Source organism: Carcharhinus amblyrhynchos, chromosome 8, assembly GCF_965287045.1.
Source record: "Carcharhinus amblyrhynchos chromosome 8, sCarAmb.v2.hapA, whole genome shotgun sequence".
NCBI classification, from domain to species: domain Eukaryota; kingdom Metazoa; phylum Chordata; class Chondrichthyes; order Carcharhiniformes; family Carcharhinidae; genus Carcharhinus; species Carcharhinus amblyrhynchos.
Window position 1 is genome coordinate 6,961,509 of NC_137331.1, and position 17,325 is coordinate 6,978,833.

The 17,325-nt window shown below is 44.7% G+C and overlaps 1 protein-coding gene across 1 annotated transcript in view; it reads left to right on the forward strand.

Moving 5' to 3' along the window:
- Positions 1 to 5,398: 5,398 nt before the first annotated feature.
- reck (reversion-inducing-cysteine-rich protein with kazal motifs) overlaps positions 5,399 to 17,325 on the forward strand; it is a 146,201-nt gene continuing 134,274 nt past the window's right edge. Inside the window, exons 1-2 of the mRNA XM_080193594.1 lie at positions 5,399 to 5,452; positions 16,752 to 16,827. The gene's annotated coding sequence lies outside the window, so the exon portion shown is untranslated. The remainder of the gene's footprint in view (positions 5,453 to 16,751; positions 16,828 to 17,325) is intronic.

Sequence of the window (17,325 nt, forward strand, 5' to 3'; positions counted from 1 at the left end):
CTGATCCTGCCCAGGTTGTAGGTGATCTGGACACCTAGAAACTTGAAGCTCTTGACTATTTCCACTTCATCCCCCTTGATGTAAACAGGGACATGGCCTCCACTATGCTTTCTGAAGTCGACGACTATCTCCTTCATTTTACTGACGTCGTGGGAGAAATTATCGTCGTCACATTATTTCACTAGATTCTCTATCTCTTTGCTTTGTTCCATCTTGTCATTGTTTGAGATCTGACCCACTATGATGGTGTCATTGGCAAACTTGAAAATGGAGTTGGAGGGGAATTTGGCCAGTCATAGATGCATAAATATAGTTAGCGGCTGAGGATACAGTCGTGTGAGGCCCCAGTGCTGAGGATAATTGTGAGACAGATGTTGTTGCCTATCCCTTTTCAGGGGCAAGGCTGATTGTAGCGGATATCTGGTGACAGGCACGAACCTGGTTTCTCGGTTCTCTCGCGATCTTGCCGGCTCATCCCGCCTATCTGCCAGCGAGCCGCAATGGTAAGATTGCCCTCTCTGTCTCTTGCCACTTTTAGTGCTTCTTCCCAGTGAGGTTCAGCATGGAGCAGCACTGATTCATCAGCTGAGTAGGTGCTTTCAGTGGTAATCAGTGGGAGATTTTCTTGCCCACGTTTGACATGATATCCAGGGATGGTGACAGTGATGGTGGTGTCTGGGGCATTGTAAGGTATGACTCTGTGAGTATGAAAATGACAGACTAGTGTATGATGAGTCTGTGAGACAGCTCTCCCAATTTTGGTACAACCCCCCCAGATGTTTATAAGAGGACATTGCAGGGTGGGCATGGTGGGATATGTCCATGTTGTTTCCGGGTTACCAGATCAACGTTGGGTGATCTGTCCACTTTCATTCCTTTTTTCTAGACTTTGTAGTCATTTGATACAGCTGAGAGACTTGCTGGGCCATTTCAGAGGGCACTTAAGAATCAGCCACTTTGCTGAGGGTCAGGAGTCACATGTAGGGCAGACCAGGTAAGGATAGTAGATCAAAGGCTTGATCCAGAAAGATCCAACCTTATCCAAAATTAGGCACCATTTGACAATGAGTGATCAGGTGCTCAGGGATATTGTCAGATACTGTTTCCTTTCCTAAAGGAGATTGCGAACCAGATGGGCTTTTAGGATAATTTATTACAATTACTAAGAGGAGCTTAGTCTTTTTAAATCCCAGATTTATCAGCTGAATTTAATTTCCATTCATTGTCGGGATGGGTTTCAAACCATGTCCCCAGAGCAATAGCCTGGGCCTCAGGATTCCCAGCTTGATGGTGTTACCACCAGACCACCACCTCCTCACAGCTTCCCATTAGAGATCAGAAAGGTAACCCCTGTGTGGAGCGGCATGACTCTTAATCAATACTGTCGTAGTTCAGCCACACACTGGTTTCTGTCACCAACACTCTTTATTGTGCGCCAAAGGAAAAGGTTGTTCCTCTGGTTCACAGTCAGGCAGCCTTCACCTCACAATCTACAACAACTCTGGTCTGGGTAAAGTAACAGGCGCCAAACTTCTGCCGGCTGCTTCCCATTGGGTGATCCTCTGCTCACTCAATAAGGCAGCTCATACTTCACGAAGCCCATAAGTGGATCGATCGATGATCCTCCGTGGCTATCAGTCCCGATCCTGCTCAGGTGATCTGTACACCTAGAAACTTGATGAGCTCCTGTGCTCATCATAACATCCTTCTCCCCTTGGGTACATGTCTCTCCCAGCACCTCAGCTGCGAGGATGTCCTTTTTGGGATTTGGCACTGGTGGGGCTGGGTCAGGCAGCATATACCGAAAAGGGGACCTTCTTTTTCAGAGGGAGCTTGGCAGAGTTATCTATGTGGGTTCCTCCTGGGTTCCATTCCAGCCCGAAGGCCCACTTCTTCAGCCTTCATTTCAGAGTCCATACCTTCGCTATCTGGAAGAGCCAATACAGAGTCAGCTTCAAGCTGAGGGCGAGCACTGGCAGTGGCTATCTCCCTGGCCCTGAGGAGGTCAAAGTGCTTCTTTCGGATTTTATCCTGAACTTTGATTTGTAAGATACTTGTCCTGTTTTCTCCATAATAATCCCAGGGACCAATCCAGGACCAGCCCCAGAGTTCCTTACGTGAATCAGATCACCTATTGCAGAAGTTCTTTCTGCCCTTGTGGAATCAAAGTTTCTTTTTGGTTTTCCTGCTGAGACTCAACCCTGTCCTAAGTTTGGGAATAATTGGTCTGATCTGGTACAAAGCATTATAATTCAGGTCAGAAACTCCAAAGTGTTTAAGAACTCCGCTTGGATCGTAGATTTTGCAATTTCAATTTGGCTACACTGAGCATATGAGCCAAATGATCCACTAGGGAGTTTTTGTCAAACAATGTTTATTTAAGAATACAGTTAACATGTATCAAAAGTAAATTACCGATAGCTTTTACCAATTACAAACAAGAAAAAAAGCTTTTTAACAGCTAAACACTGTTCCAACCAAACAAACCCCATCAACAAAACCCTTGCCACAGTTTTAGGACAGAAAATACAAATGCTCATATGATGCTAGAACTTTGTCCTTTCGTTAGATGTTGCAGTTCTCTTGATACAGACAGATAAGCTTCCCAAAACACCAGGGAGAGAGGCTCTAGGTACTAGCTAGCAAAAGCATCAACAGCAGAATTTTCACTCCAGGAAGGCTAGAAGGCCCGCTTCCAGCTAACCACAGAATTTCTATTACCAGGAATGAGAAAAATGCTGCTTTCAGTCTGACGTCTCCACCTCTTCTCAGCTAAAACAGCTGCTCAAAACTGACAATGAAAGAGCTCCTATTAACTGACCTGTCAATCAATCTTCCCCTAACAATGCAAAGTCATAAAAAATTTCAGAAAATACCTGAGGCCCAGAGTAAAAATAAAACAAAAACAATCTAAGCCACTGAAGTAGCAATCAAAGGACTTTTAGTAGACCGCCCGGCAACACAAAAACAAGGCTGTTTAACTGTATGTGTGTTTATGCATGAGTGTGTGTGTATACGTGTACGTGAGTGTGTGTGTTTGTATTCACGTGTGTGCGTGTCAGTGTGTGTGCTTGAGTATGTGTGTCATATGGGAGTGTATGTGAATGTTTGTGTCAGTGTGTCTGAGTGTGTTGTGTATGCATGTGTGTGTGTCTGTGTGTATGTGAGAGTGCGTGTGAGAGAGCGTGACAGTGTGTGTGAGAGAGTGTGTGTGTTTGTGTGAGTGCATGTGTGTGACAGAGTGTGTCTGAGTGTTTGTGTGAGTAGGGTTTCTATGAATGACACCGGTTGTTTCTTCCCTACCATTTTTGAAAGTTTGAACCGCCCGTTCTCCCAGTCCGTGTGACAATGTGATCAGAGTCACCGGGCCCCGGATCCCCGTGTAATCACACACACCGGGCCCCGGATCCCCGTGTAATCACACACACCGGGCCCCGGATCCCCGTGTAATCACACACACCGGGCCCCTGATCCCCGTGTAATCACACACACCGGGCCCAGGATCCCCGTGTAATCACACACACCAGGCCCCGGATCCCTGTGTAATCACACACACCGGGGGCCCCGGATCCCTGTGTGATCACACACACCAGGCCCCGGATCCCCGTGTAATCACACACACCGGGCCCCGGATCCCTGTGTGATCACACACACCGGGCCCCGGATCCCTGTGTGAACACACACACCGGGGGCCCCGGATCCCCGTGTAATCACACACACCGGGGGCCCCTGATCCCCGTGTAATCACACACACCGGGCCCCTGATCCCCGTGTAATCACACACACCGGGGGCCCCGGATCCCCGTGTAATCACACACACCGGGGGCCCGGATCCCCGTGTAATCACACACACCGGGGGCCCCGGATCCCCGTGTAATCACACACACCGGGCCCCGGATCCCCGTGTAATCACACACACCGGGCCCCGGATCCCCGTGTAATCACACACACCGGGGGCCCCGGATCCCTGAGTAATCACACACACCGGGCCCCGGATCCCTGTGTGAACACACACACCGGGGGCCCCGGATCCCCGTGTAATCACACACACCGGGGGCCCCTGATCCCCGTGTAATCACACACACCGGGGGCCCCTGATCCCCGTGTAATCACACACACCGGGGGCCCGGATCCCCGTGTAATCACACACACCGGGCCCCTGATCCCCGTGTAATCACACACACCGGGGGCCCCTGATCCCCGTGTAATCACACACACCGGGCCCCGGATCCCCGTGTAATCACACACACCGGGCCCCGGATCCCCGTGTAATCACACACACCGGGGGCCCCGGATCCCCGTGTAATCACACACACCGGGCCCCTGATCCCCGTGTAATCACACACACCGGGCCCCGGATCCCCGTGTAATCACACACACCAGGCCCCGGATCCCCGTGTAATCACACACACCGGGGGCCCCGGATCCCTGTGTAATCACACACACCGGGGGCCCCGGATCCCTGTGTAATCACACACACCGGGGCCCCGGAACCCCAAGTAATCACACACACCGGGGGCCCCGGATCCCCGTGTAATCACACACACCGGGGGCCCCGGATCCCCAAGTAATCACACACACCGGGGGCCCCGGATCCCCGTGTAATCACACACACCGGGCCCCGGATCCCCGTGTAATCACACACACCGGGCCCCTGATCCCCGTGTAATCACACACACCGGGGGCCCCGGATCCCCGTGTAATCACACACACCGGGCCCCGGATCCCCGTGTAATCACACACACCGGGGGCCCCGGATCCCCGTGTAATCACACACACCGGGGCCCCGGATCCCCGTGTAATCACACACACCGGGGCCCCGGATCCCCGTGTAATCACACACACCGGGCCCCGGATCCCCGTGTAATCACACACACCGGGGGCCCCGGATCCCCGTGTAATCACACACACCGGGGGCCCCGGATCCCCGTGTAATCACACACACCGGGCCCCTGATCCCCGTGTAATCACACACACCGGGGGCCCCTGATCCCCGTGTAATCACACACACCGGGGGCCCCGGATCCCCGTGTAATCACACACACCGGGCCCCTGATCCCCGTGTAATCACACACACCGGGCCCCGGATCCCCGTGTAATCACACACACCAGGCCCCGGATCCCCGTGTAATCACACACACCGGGGGCCCCGGATCCCTGTGTGAACACACTCACCAGGCCCCGGGTCCTCAGGTAAATACATACCTGCGCGCGCATATGGGGCCCCGGACCCTGTGTAAACACACACACACACACACACACGCACACCGGGCCCCGGACCGTGAATAATACAGTTCCAACAGTCATGCTGGTGCGTGCTGACGTATGTATGTGCGTGTTGGCGTAGTGAACGGTCCCTCAGTCGGTGCCGGAGCCGCGGAGAGGCGGTGGTGGTGGGCGGGTGTACAGTGCCTGGCGGCGGATTGGGGATTGGATCCGCTGCACGGAGCAGGTAAGAGAACCCGGGGGAGAGGAGGGCCTCGGAGAGGCGCCTCACTCACACAAAGAGATGGGTAGAGTTTGGCAGCAAGCGCACAGGGACTGCTGCGGGAGGGCGGCGAAGGAGCAACCCCCCCCTCCCCAGAATAACCCCCCCTCCCCAAAGAATAACCCCCCCTCCCCAAAGAATAACCCCCCCTCCCCAAAGAATAACTCCCCCTCCCCAAAGAATAACCCCCCCCCTCCCCAAAGAATAACCCCCCCCCTCCCCAAAGAATAACCCCCCCCCTCCCCAAAGAATAACCCCCACTCCCGTGGAATACCCCCCCTCCCCCAGAGTAACCCCCCTGCCCCCACCCCCCTTTCTGGAATAATCCTCCTGCGCACCCCCCCTCACCCCTCTGGAATAATGCCCCTGCCCCGTTCACCCCCCTGGATTTACCCGCCCCACGAAGAACCCCTTCTGCTCCCCTGGAAGAACCGTGCCCCCCCCCCCCCCCCCCCCTCAATGCTTGGGAGTAACGCCCCATCACCCTGCACCCTGGAGTAATGCCACCCCCCCCCCCCAGCACTGGAGTAATGCCCCATGCCACCCTGGATTAGTGCCCCCCCCCCCACCCTAGGGAAGAACCCACTCGGGCACCGAAATAACGCCGCCATGTGTGCACCAGAGTAACGACCGCCACGGCTCTGGAATAACACCCCCTGCCCCAGGAAATAACCCCTCCAAGCCCCTGGAATAAACACACCCCTCCCCCCAGAATACCCCCCCCCTGGAATATCCCCCACCCCCCACCGGAATAACTTTCTCCCATTACCCCCCCCCTCATTGGTATAACATCCCCCCCATCCTCCAGAAAACATTCCCCCCCTTTCCACTTTGGAATAATATCCCTCCCCCACTGGAATAACCCCTTCCCCAAGAGCTTGAGATACTCAGTTGCATCTTCTTCTGCACCGGATCTGGGATGAGTCTTGTGGTGTCTGACTTCAGTATCATTCCCCCAAGGCGGATATTTTACTTTTGAAAATGCATTGTATTGAAGCCATTCTGGATTTTTGTATTGTGTATGATCCATTTTAAACTGGTGCCTAAAGCAGTAAGAATTTGTGAGCAAGCCTGGTTGTGAGATGTTGCGAACTAAACATGTTGCTAATTAGAGTGAAGCAATGTTTGTCCCTTTTGTTTTAATGATGAGTCTCTCACCAAGTTTTCTTAAAGTCAGTGGTTCAGTATGCTATTTTGAGTTGATTGAACACAAAATAATTCATGATGTAACATTGGCTAAGAATGAGACAATTTTATTTGAAGAGTTCAAGTTTGAGCATTGTTTGCCGAGCATCTCTCTGTTTTGAGTGTGTTTAAAGTTTATTTATTGGTGCCACAAGTGGGCTTTCATTAATACTGCAATGAACTTGCTGCGAAAATCCCCTAGTTGCTGCACTCCGGTGCCTGTTTGGGTACACTGAAGGGTGCGTAATGCTTATAAGAAAGAATTCCATTTGTAATACATCTTTCACATCCACAGGACGCTCCGAAGGGAGTTCTAAAGGAGCTGCCACTTAAGCAGGAGCCCATGTAGATCATTAAGCACAGCACTGAAGGAGAGTTGGGATATAGCCTCAAGTTTACAGAAGGAGAAATATGGGAGGCCAGCCAGAACTGCAGTGGAATAGTCAGGTGCAGTAGTAATATAGGTCTGAAAGAGGGTTTTAGCTGCAGATGAGCTGAGGCAGCGTTAGAGGTGCAAATAGAGAACTCTTACCATTGCTTTCAAATCCCTTCGTGGTCTTGCCCCTTCCTGTTTCTGTAATCACTGGCCCTGTAGTGCTTTGAGATGTCTGCACTCCTCCAATTCTGGCCTCTTTAGCATTAGTGTCTGTGTTGCACCCCCCCCCCCCCCCCCCCCAAACCGTGTCTGTGTGTTCTCTCCCCCCCCCCCCCCCCCCCCAATTTTAAGCTCTAAAATTCCCATCCTAAAGCTCTCTGCCTCCCCACCCCTCATTCTTCAAGACATTTCTTAAAACCTGCCTCTTTGATCATGTGTGTTGCTATCACGTTATGTGATTTGGTGTCAAATTTTGTTTACACTGCTACGAAGTACCTTGTTCAAGGTGCTATATGGATACGAGTTGTTAAAATTGGAAGTTCTGTGGTGGACCGGGTATGCGGCACCGGAAGGGGCTACTGAGATCATGACTGTCCATGGAGAAGTTTTAAGACAAATATGAGAATTTAAAATGAGGTGTTTGGAGATCAAGTCAAAGCAACTTATTTCTTCCATTAACCTACCTTTGTCAGGCAAGTGAAAAACATCAGCGGCTTTAAGGAAAGTTCATCAAATAGTTTTACGTGCAGTTTGTGTTCTTGTTGTAGTGCCTTGTTCATATAAAATGTGTGCAATTTAATCTGAAGTTCTATCACATTATGAACTCTGCTTGAGAGGGTATCCTGCAGTTTGTGGTTTGTTTTTTCAGTGATCTCATGAGTAATAATGGTATTTTGTCTTGAGTTACACCCAAAAATACTTTATACTTCTGTGAAAGTGGCAGTTTCACTACTTAGCTACACCCTTTGTAAGAGTTCAGAGAACTTTAAATAGTCAGCCATAATTAACAGTTAGTGAAGATGTTTCATTAGCTTCCAGAACTCAGGAGTATTGTATTGAATGTTCTTGCATTGTTGTTGCTGGCCTTGAAGTAGTTCAGTTAAACCTAATGTTGTATGCCTTTAAGATCCATTCTAGGGATGTGGACCTTGCTGGCAGGACTGTCATTTTGCTGCTTAACTGGATTGAACAATATATGCTTGAGCTGGTGAACTATGTACTGAAGTGCAGTGTCCCAGAATTTTGACCCTGCTACCATAATGGAATGGTGATAAAATGCCCAAGTCAATATGCTGTATGACTCGGAAGGAATCATGGTGTTCGCCTATGCTTTGCAGCCTTTGTCCTTGTACATTTTGGATATTTGGATTTATGATGTCATAACCATTCTCAAATTTTCATGCAATATTTGAATTTTTCTAAACAGTTTGCAAAGAGGTGATATACTTAGTGGATCCTTTTCCGGCCTGCTTTAGTACAGATCAGTATTACTTTATAAACCTGACTATTATTGCAAAGAGAGACATGCTACCAAAGCTTTTCATCTTGCACTCATCAGGACAAACACAATAATGCTAACTTTCAGACTACCAACCATTTATACAACAGGAGAAAAGAATGCTGATTGGTTGGCAAGTTGACTCTGGCTGAGATGTTGCCATGGAGAAAGCAGTAGGGAATCATAGCTCCCCTATATGTTTGTAATTTCTAGCAACCATAAATGAGCCATGTTATGAACTTGACAGTTTCGTTCTTAGTGTAGCCATAGCACATTGCTAGTTGTTCAGCAAGTGCTGCCCAACTGTGGAATCACATTTTACAGTAGATGTTTTGCTGTAGATTTTGCACCATGGTAATGCCTTGCCAAAGTTGACTTGCCAAACATCATTCTTTTCTGTCATATAAATAGTTGTGATTATTGTTGGCATTTGTTCTGATGAGAGCACGATGAAAAACTTTGGCAGGATGTCTTTCGCTTCAGCACGTTCAAGTTCTATACCACCAACTCCTAATATTATCAGACATATTAGGAACAGCTGTATGCATTGCATTCCCTCAAGCTTGTTATTCTGATCTGCACCTCAATTCTGTTTGCTTGCATTTGCTATATCTTGATGCCCTTAAGCGAACAAAATTCTATCAATCTCACTTCAGGAAAATTTCAATTGACCAGACACACCCTCTCCCCCAAAAGGTGATGTATTAGATTTTCCTCATATCGGCATTGGCTCTTTTGCTAATCACTTTAAATCCATGTCCTCTGGTTCTTGATCCTTTCACCAATGGGAGGAGTTTCTCTACTTCTGTATAGAGTCCTTGTGATGTTGAACACTTATGAAATCTTCTCTCAACCTTTTCTTGAAGAAAAACAACCCCAGCCTTAACTTATCCTTGTACTTGAAGTCCCTCATCCCTGGACTCTTGAGTCTTTTCTGTGCCCTCTTTATTGCCTTCAAATCGTTCCTAAAGTTCAGTCTTCGGTTGGATATTGTACTCCAGTTGAGGCTGAACCAGTGTTTTTACAGTGTTTCACTATTCCTTTCCTGCTTTTGTACTGTATGCAGAGTACAGAATACTGTATGTTTTCTTAACTATCTCAGCATGTCCTGCCACCTTCAACAATTTGCGCATACGTAAATCCAGCTCTATTTGTCCCTGTACCACCTCAAAATTGGAGAGGGGAATGTGAGGAAGACTAGGCGACTGAGTCAAGGAGTGACTGACTAGATTGCTCTGTGGGGACTTAGCTTAAACTTAATGGATCAAGAATGATATGCATGTACTGTAAACCTAATTTAAACCCTCGTCTTATTGAATTTCCTCTAAGTTTGGCCCCTAGAGTTTTAACTTCACTTTCCTGGCTGTTGTTCATATCCCTTAGTTCCCTGAGAAACCAAAAAATTGTCCATCTCACCCATGGGTATCCACAACACTTTGGCATAAAAAAAATTCCAAAGTTTGAATAAAGAAATTTCTCCACATCTCCATCCTAAATCATCAACCCCATATCCTGAGGCTCCGTCCCCATGTTTTAGATTCCCCGACTAATGGAAACGATCTCCAGGCATCCACCCTATCAAATTTCCACCCTATTGTGTGCCTTAAAATTTTCCAATGAGAAGGTTTCTCGAAAATTTTGAAGGCACCCAATAGGGTGGAAATTTGATAGTTTCTCATTCTTCTAATCTCCAGAGAACATGGGCCCAATTACTCAGCCTCGACTGTCATCCAAGGGGACAATTTAATGAACCTTTGTTGTGCTACCTTGTTGTATCCTTTCTTAATGTGGAGATCAAAACTGTGCATCGTACTCAAGATGATCTGGCCAAAATCCTGCACACCTGTTGCAAGACCTCTTTATTGTATTCCAATCCCTTTGCAATAAAGGCGAGCATGCCATTTGCCATCCTAATTGCTTACTGCATCTGCATGCTAACTTTGTTCCTTTTGCCAGAATGTCCAAGTCTTTTGGCAAGTTCCTCACCTTTTAAAAATATTCTGCTTTTTATTCTTGTGACCAAAGTGGATAACTTCACGCTTCCCGCTTCAACTTCACGCTTCTGCCATAGATAGGTTGCATAGTAACTAACATCGTTACTCACCTAATCTGCCTCTATCTCCATGCAGCCTGTCTATCCTCCCCACAGCTTGCAATTCCACATGGTTTGGTATCACCAGCAAACTCAGAGGCATTACTCTGTCTCTTCATCTAAATCATTAATATAGATTTAAATATCTGAGATGCCAGCATGGTTCTCTGTGGCACTCATGTATTCTCTGTCTGTCAATTTGAAAAGGCCCAGCTTATGACCACGGCTTTCCATCTGTTAACCAATCCTCTGACCACAACAATGTACTACCCCTAACTCAGTGACTCGAATTTTGCATATCAACCTTTTGTGTGGTACCTTATTGAAAGCCTTTGGGAATCCATGTGTGCTACAATCCAGACTCCCCTTTATCCTACGAGTTACATCCTCAAAAATAAATTTATCAAACAGAACTTCCATTTAGTAAAATCATTTTGATTTTTTTTCTAAGTCTGGTGTTATGACTTCCTTCATAGATTCCAGCATTTTCCCAACAATTGATGTTAAGTTAACTAGTCTGTGATTCATTGCTTTTTCCCTCTCTCCTCTCTTGGAACGTACTTTAACATTTGCCAACTTCTGATCTTGGGAAATCATTCTTGAAATTAAGGGAGTTTGGAAAAATCATAGCTAGCATGTCCCTTATTTCTACAGCTATTTAATTTGTAACTGTAGAATGCAGGCTGTCAAGGTCTGGAGATTTGTCAGATTTTAATCTATTAAGTTTCTTCAATATTTTGTCTGATGTTAATTACTCTAATATTTCTCACCTTTTAGATCCTAGGTTATTGTCTGTTGCTGATATGGAACTTGTGTCTTTCACTGTGAAGACAGACACAAAATTATTGTTCCATGCCTCTGTCATTTCCTCATTCCCCATGATAATTTCTCTTGCCTCTGCTTCTAAGAGATTAATGTTTACTTTAGCTACTCTTATCCTTTTTATACACTTGTAAAAGTTTTCCAGTCTGTTTCTGTATTTCTGGCTTGTTTATCTCCATTCTAAATGTTCTGTTTTAATCAAAGTTTTGGTGGCTCTTTGGCTTCTAAGCCACTTCCAGTCCTCAGACTTGTTACTTTTTTTGTTGCAGCATTCTTTTAATCTATTACTATCCTTAATTTCCTGAGTGAACCACAGGTAAGCCCACCTTGCTAAGTTTTTGTTCTTCAATGGAATGTATTCTTTTCTCTTTAAATGTTTTCCACTGTTCATTTACTACCATACCCTTTTAGTCTGTTTACATAATTAACCATAACCAGACCTGCTCTCATATCTATGTAATTGGTTTTGCTTATGTTTAAGATTTGTGCTTGCAATTGGAATATGTCATTTCCAAACTTAAGTTAAGTGGTATTATGGTCACTATTTCCCAGTGGATCTTTTACTATGACAATTACTAATTAACCCTGCTTCACCCCTTGTTGGTTTTACTACCTATTGCTCCACGAAACTGCATGAAAACATTCTACAAACTCTCCTTCTCAACCAGTGGTTCCCACCTTTTGTAAATCGTGGCACATCTTTTATACAGTAAAATAGAGGCATAACTTCTCCTTTCTCCAACTGAACTGCCCTCAAATAAAAATCTCAAAAAAAGGGGGATTAACAGGATAAATAGGTGGGGTTATGAAGATGGGGCATGGGTGGGATTGTTGTTAGTGCAGGCTCGATGGGTCAAATGATCTCCTGTACTGTAGGGATTCTATGAACTTCTCATTCTAAAGTCAAATCACTATCTAATACAATTTTCATTTGTTTAAGCAGTTTACAATGAAACCAGTTGCATGCCAAATATAATTTGTTAATAGAAAATGTAAACAATTTAAGTGTTTCCCATTACTGTTTTCAGTTTTAAGTCTGTAGTTCTTAATATGGAGCACAACTTGAAAAAAAGTTCAGTTTCTTCTAATACTGTGAGCAGCATCTCTAGATCTGGGGAAGAACTGATAAGAGGGCAACTCGCAGGTCTTTTAATGACAGCTTTTAAGGAATTATCCAAATGGATCACATACCTGTTCAAAGTCTCCCATATTTATGGTGGGGAGAAGTGGCATTTGAATACCTCTTATAGAGTTTTAAGATGAGTGAAGATGAGGCTGAGTATCGTTTGGCCACCAGCATTTGCTGATGCCAGCTTTTTAACGTTCAGCTCTTTCAAATAATTGAATATATTGAAGAGATGCAAGCTTAGCACATCAAAAATCATGCATGGTAAATGTTTGGCAGTTTATACAGAGCAAAAAACACTCTCCTGTCTGCGTATGAGCTTCGCTTTCTTTCTCCTGAGGTTGTGTTTTTATGGCCACCTTTGAATCAGAGCAGAATTCTTCACTTCTCTACAGAAACTTATCCATGGCTGTGTATATCATGTATTGCACGTGAATCTTCATCTAGCACTGTTTCCTTTTTATCTGAGTGTGCATTTTTGCGTAAAATGAGACAATGCAAAACACAATCAGTGACCACACCGATTGTAGTACAACGACCTTGTTTCTGAAGCAGCATTGTCCAAGAGCAATTATTTTTTTAAAAAGGGAATTGAATAAAGGTACATTGTTTTTAAATGATGTCTCAGTATCATTTTGGAGCAATAAAGGCGGTGTGAAAGCTCAATGCTAGGAAAAGAGCAAGATAGAGGGGATGACAGTTTGGAGTAATAAAAGTAGCAACTGAGAGCGAGAGTTTAGGGTTCTCTCTGATTAGCTGGCACACTTGGGCAGTCTTTGACACACCAGTGTGCTGCAGCAGACTAGTTGGGAATTGCTGTTCTAGACCATTCTTGCCAATTTAATTGTCCCACTCTATATGAAGATTAGTGATCCCCATAATGATTACAGTTCCTTTGTTACAGGCTGTAATAATTTCTTGTTTAATGCTCTGCCCAATGATATGACTATTCTTAGAGGGCTATTAACTTCTCCGACCTGTGTCTTCTAAATCTTGCTATTTCTAATTTCCACCCATATGGATTCTACTTCATTGTCTTCAGAAGCCAGATCCTTTCTCTCGTATAAAAACAGAAAACGCTGGAAAAGCATCGCAGGGTTTAAAAGTTTAAAGTTTATTAGTGTCACAAGTTGGCTTACATTAACACTGCGATTCAGTTACTGTGAAAATCCCCTAGTTGCCACACTCCGGTGCCTGTTCATGTACACAGAGGGAGAACTTCACATTGCCAATGTGCCTGACCACATCTTTCGGACTGAGTGACTTAGCCGATGAAGGGGCAATCCTCTGAAAGCTCGCACTATCAAATAAGCCTGTTGGACTTTAACCTGGTGTTGTGAGACTACTTGTGTGCCTAGCCCAGTCCAACGCCGACATCGCCACATAATGTGAATTGTGTCCTTATGTCTGGTTATTGTAGTTTCATGTATCTGCGTTTACCAGATAGCGGAAAGCTAACCCTGGCCTTGCATTTCTTTTTGGAATCAAAGTTGAAAATCAAAGCCCCCCCTCCCACTCCTCTTTCAATGCACAGGAATAAAAGGAAAGTGGAAATCAGAAATTGAAATGGGATTGTAAATGTAGACCAAGATGTCATTATTAAAGCTGCCTCTTCGTTAGAAGCCTCCTTGAATGTAAGATGATTGGGAAAACTGCGTAACAGTTAAATTTGTCAAGAGAGTTGAAAAGATAAGGAGAACAAGGAAACATCCAATTAATATTTACATGACTTTGAAAATCTCCCTTCGCTGCCTTTATTTGGAGAGGTAAAATTCATCACGGGGACTATTCTCAACTATATCCAATCCCATACATTCCTTATCAGTCTGCTTCAATGAAGTATTAAACACAGCAATCCAGATTTACACTCTACTCACCGTAGAAATCATTGAATTAAATTCAACAAGAAAATGGAATTTATTCCATAACTCAAAGAAAAATTGTGCTTTGCATTGTGTTTATTTGAAATATCATTAGAAATAGTTATGCAATGGGAGGGTTGAATGACTTATTCCTATTCTTACATTCCTAGTATGACCATTGTGCCTGCTGCACAGTCTGTTTTAATCCTTAGAGTGGACGAATAACTGAGTAGATGTCTTGTTAGTATAACCAATATTTATTTAAGAGACACAATCAATAATCACCCATCCAACCAACAATAAGTTATCTTTACAGAAAATACTAGGGTTCAAGTCCAACGCAAGACCTTGACTTAACTTTCCTTGACTGGCAAGTACCCAAGCAGATATTGGCCTTTATCTGCCTTTGTTGTCCACTCTGGCTCTGGTTTTCCTTCTCGGGTACGGTGGCCCTCCTCGTGCTAGTCGTCACTGCCAATGGTCACCGGTGTGGTAGCTAGTCTGTGGGGTTAGAGAGAGAGAGAGATTCTTGGTTGTGCAGCACCCTTTATACCCTGTTGGGTTTTGCACTCCTTTTGGCCATCGCCAATCAATCAATCCTGATCAATAAAGTCCAACTGGGTGCTGTCACACCAATCTCTCGGTTTGTCCCCAACAGCCATGTCCGCAGGTGCTGGGGGCACATAGGGTTCACACTTCCCTCCCAAATAAGGGGTCATGGCAGCCCTTATGTCTGGTAAACAACCCAGTCTGACAAAGTCTCTGTTGTCCTGGAGATGACCCATATCCTGTGTATTCACCCGTCTGGATTGCAGTCTGTTTATCTCTGTCTTTTAGGCTGCAGCCTGTCGTTTTAGTTCTTGTCCAGTTGTCCCAGAGTGCTTTACACTTTGCCGTTGTAGATGGCCCGTTTGGCTACACTATAAAATAACAAAATAGCTCATTAAAGCACTTAAGATGCGTTTGAAAACATAGCTCTTTAGTCCTGATATCTTGTGTGCTTCTTGTCAAATTTGTTTGCTAACACTCCCGTGAAGCACCTTGGGATTTGCCACATTTAAAGGTCTTAGTTAACTATCGGTTGTTAATATAATTGAAGAACATTTTCTTCTTGAATGAAGACTCATTTTCTCCTGTATACAGTCTTACTTGGGATTCCCTGAAATTGACTGTGATTTTGCCGTCCAAACGTGACGATAGTATTCTGCCACTGTAGTGGAGCAGTGCATCAAATGACACACAGCATTGCATAGCTGACAGATGCTGAAAGGCAAACCTCACATTTTTAACCCTGGGGCAGGAGTCTCCTTCCCCTTCACTACGCTAGGATCTTTTTTGTCAATGGGATTTCCTGTTGAGTGCACCCCTCACCATCAGGAAATCTGCAGTAGGGATATTCTGTTGGCGAAACCATAAGATCTCACTGGAGAAACGGTATCAAGGTTTCGGTGTATATATCTAACATTTTACAAAATTTGACTTAAGATGTAAATAACTTTAAAAAGATTAGAAGTTTATAGTGCAGATGAAGACAGCCAAGCTCATCATCCTGTACTACCAATCCAAAACAACACATTATCTTCCCATAGCTCTGTCTTCCTGTGTATTATTAACTAGTATTATTAAATTATTGACTAATACTTATTAACTAGACCAATGGTCTCTATTCAAATGATTTTCTTCTTTTAAAACTTTCCGTTATCGGTTGGCTATTTTTGCTCTGAGTTCAATAGTAAATTTGCAATATTTCCTGAAGATGAAAGCATTTATTTCTTTATCTTCTATCTTTCCCTGTTATTTACCAACTTTTTATTTCTTCTCACATAAATTTTATAATTCTTGCTGAAGCTGTTGTCAGATGTGGCAATATCCAGGGAGGCTTTTTGAGTCTCCAGTGGTCACCGTGGAAAAAGCTGTTCATCACAATTATCCAGATCTGGTTTTCTCACCATTTTCAATTGCAGTGCCTGAGATCAATATCCATTGTCCCTCATCAGCATCCCCACCTGACCTGAGCACAAACATTAGTTCCTCTCAATAGTATAAAAAAGATGCTGTGAGCCCCAATAATGCAAAAAAACTATCAGCCCCAGACACATCTTCAATTCAATTAAAAATCTTGAATTGTTTGGACTTTCTAAATGCTGAAATTGGAATTTTGTAAAACTATGTTTGCTATGTGCTTTTCATTTGTTTAATTTTCTACCTGAAGCATGGTATATGAAGTATTGTAGTTCCACATGGTGGAACGTGGTGAAGTTGTATTTTCTCTGATGCATCTTTCATTCCTTTACTATCCCAGGTGAAAATTCTCAACGAAGCATATAAGGGAAGGCCTATGTAGACTTCTGAAGACAAGCCACAAGCCAATTTAATGGGTAAGTTTATAGTGTTTTTTTTGGAATGATTTTTGAAATTTCTGATGACTTATGCGTTAGCTATTCACATTGTCCTGGGTGGGAAAGGGCATTTGGTAGCTTGAAACTGTGAAGAAATTATTTGGTTAAATTTGAATGCTAGTTCAGGAAAGATAGAAATTTGATTGCTTGAAATTTGGCCGCTTATTCATCACTCCTTGCGCTTCTTTGTTTTGACCATTTTTAGTTAATCAGATGTTCATGAGTAACTGTTTCTTTTGAAATATTTGTGTTGCACTTTCAATTAGGCTAACAAATTAAATTTCTATAGCAATCCACAAGTACAAACAGTTCTTCCTGGTGGGAAAAGGAACTCTGGTCAGAAGGGCAGTAGAAAATGTGTGTTCAGGACCAAGGTATTTTTTTTGAAGACAAAGATTAGGGTGACGGTGACTGATGAGTGGTTTGTAAGAGAGCATCCCAATTGATGGACACAGACACCAGTGGTCACAAAGTACG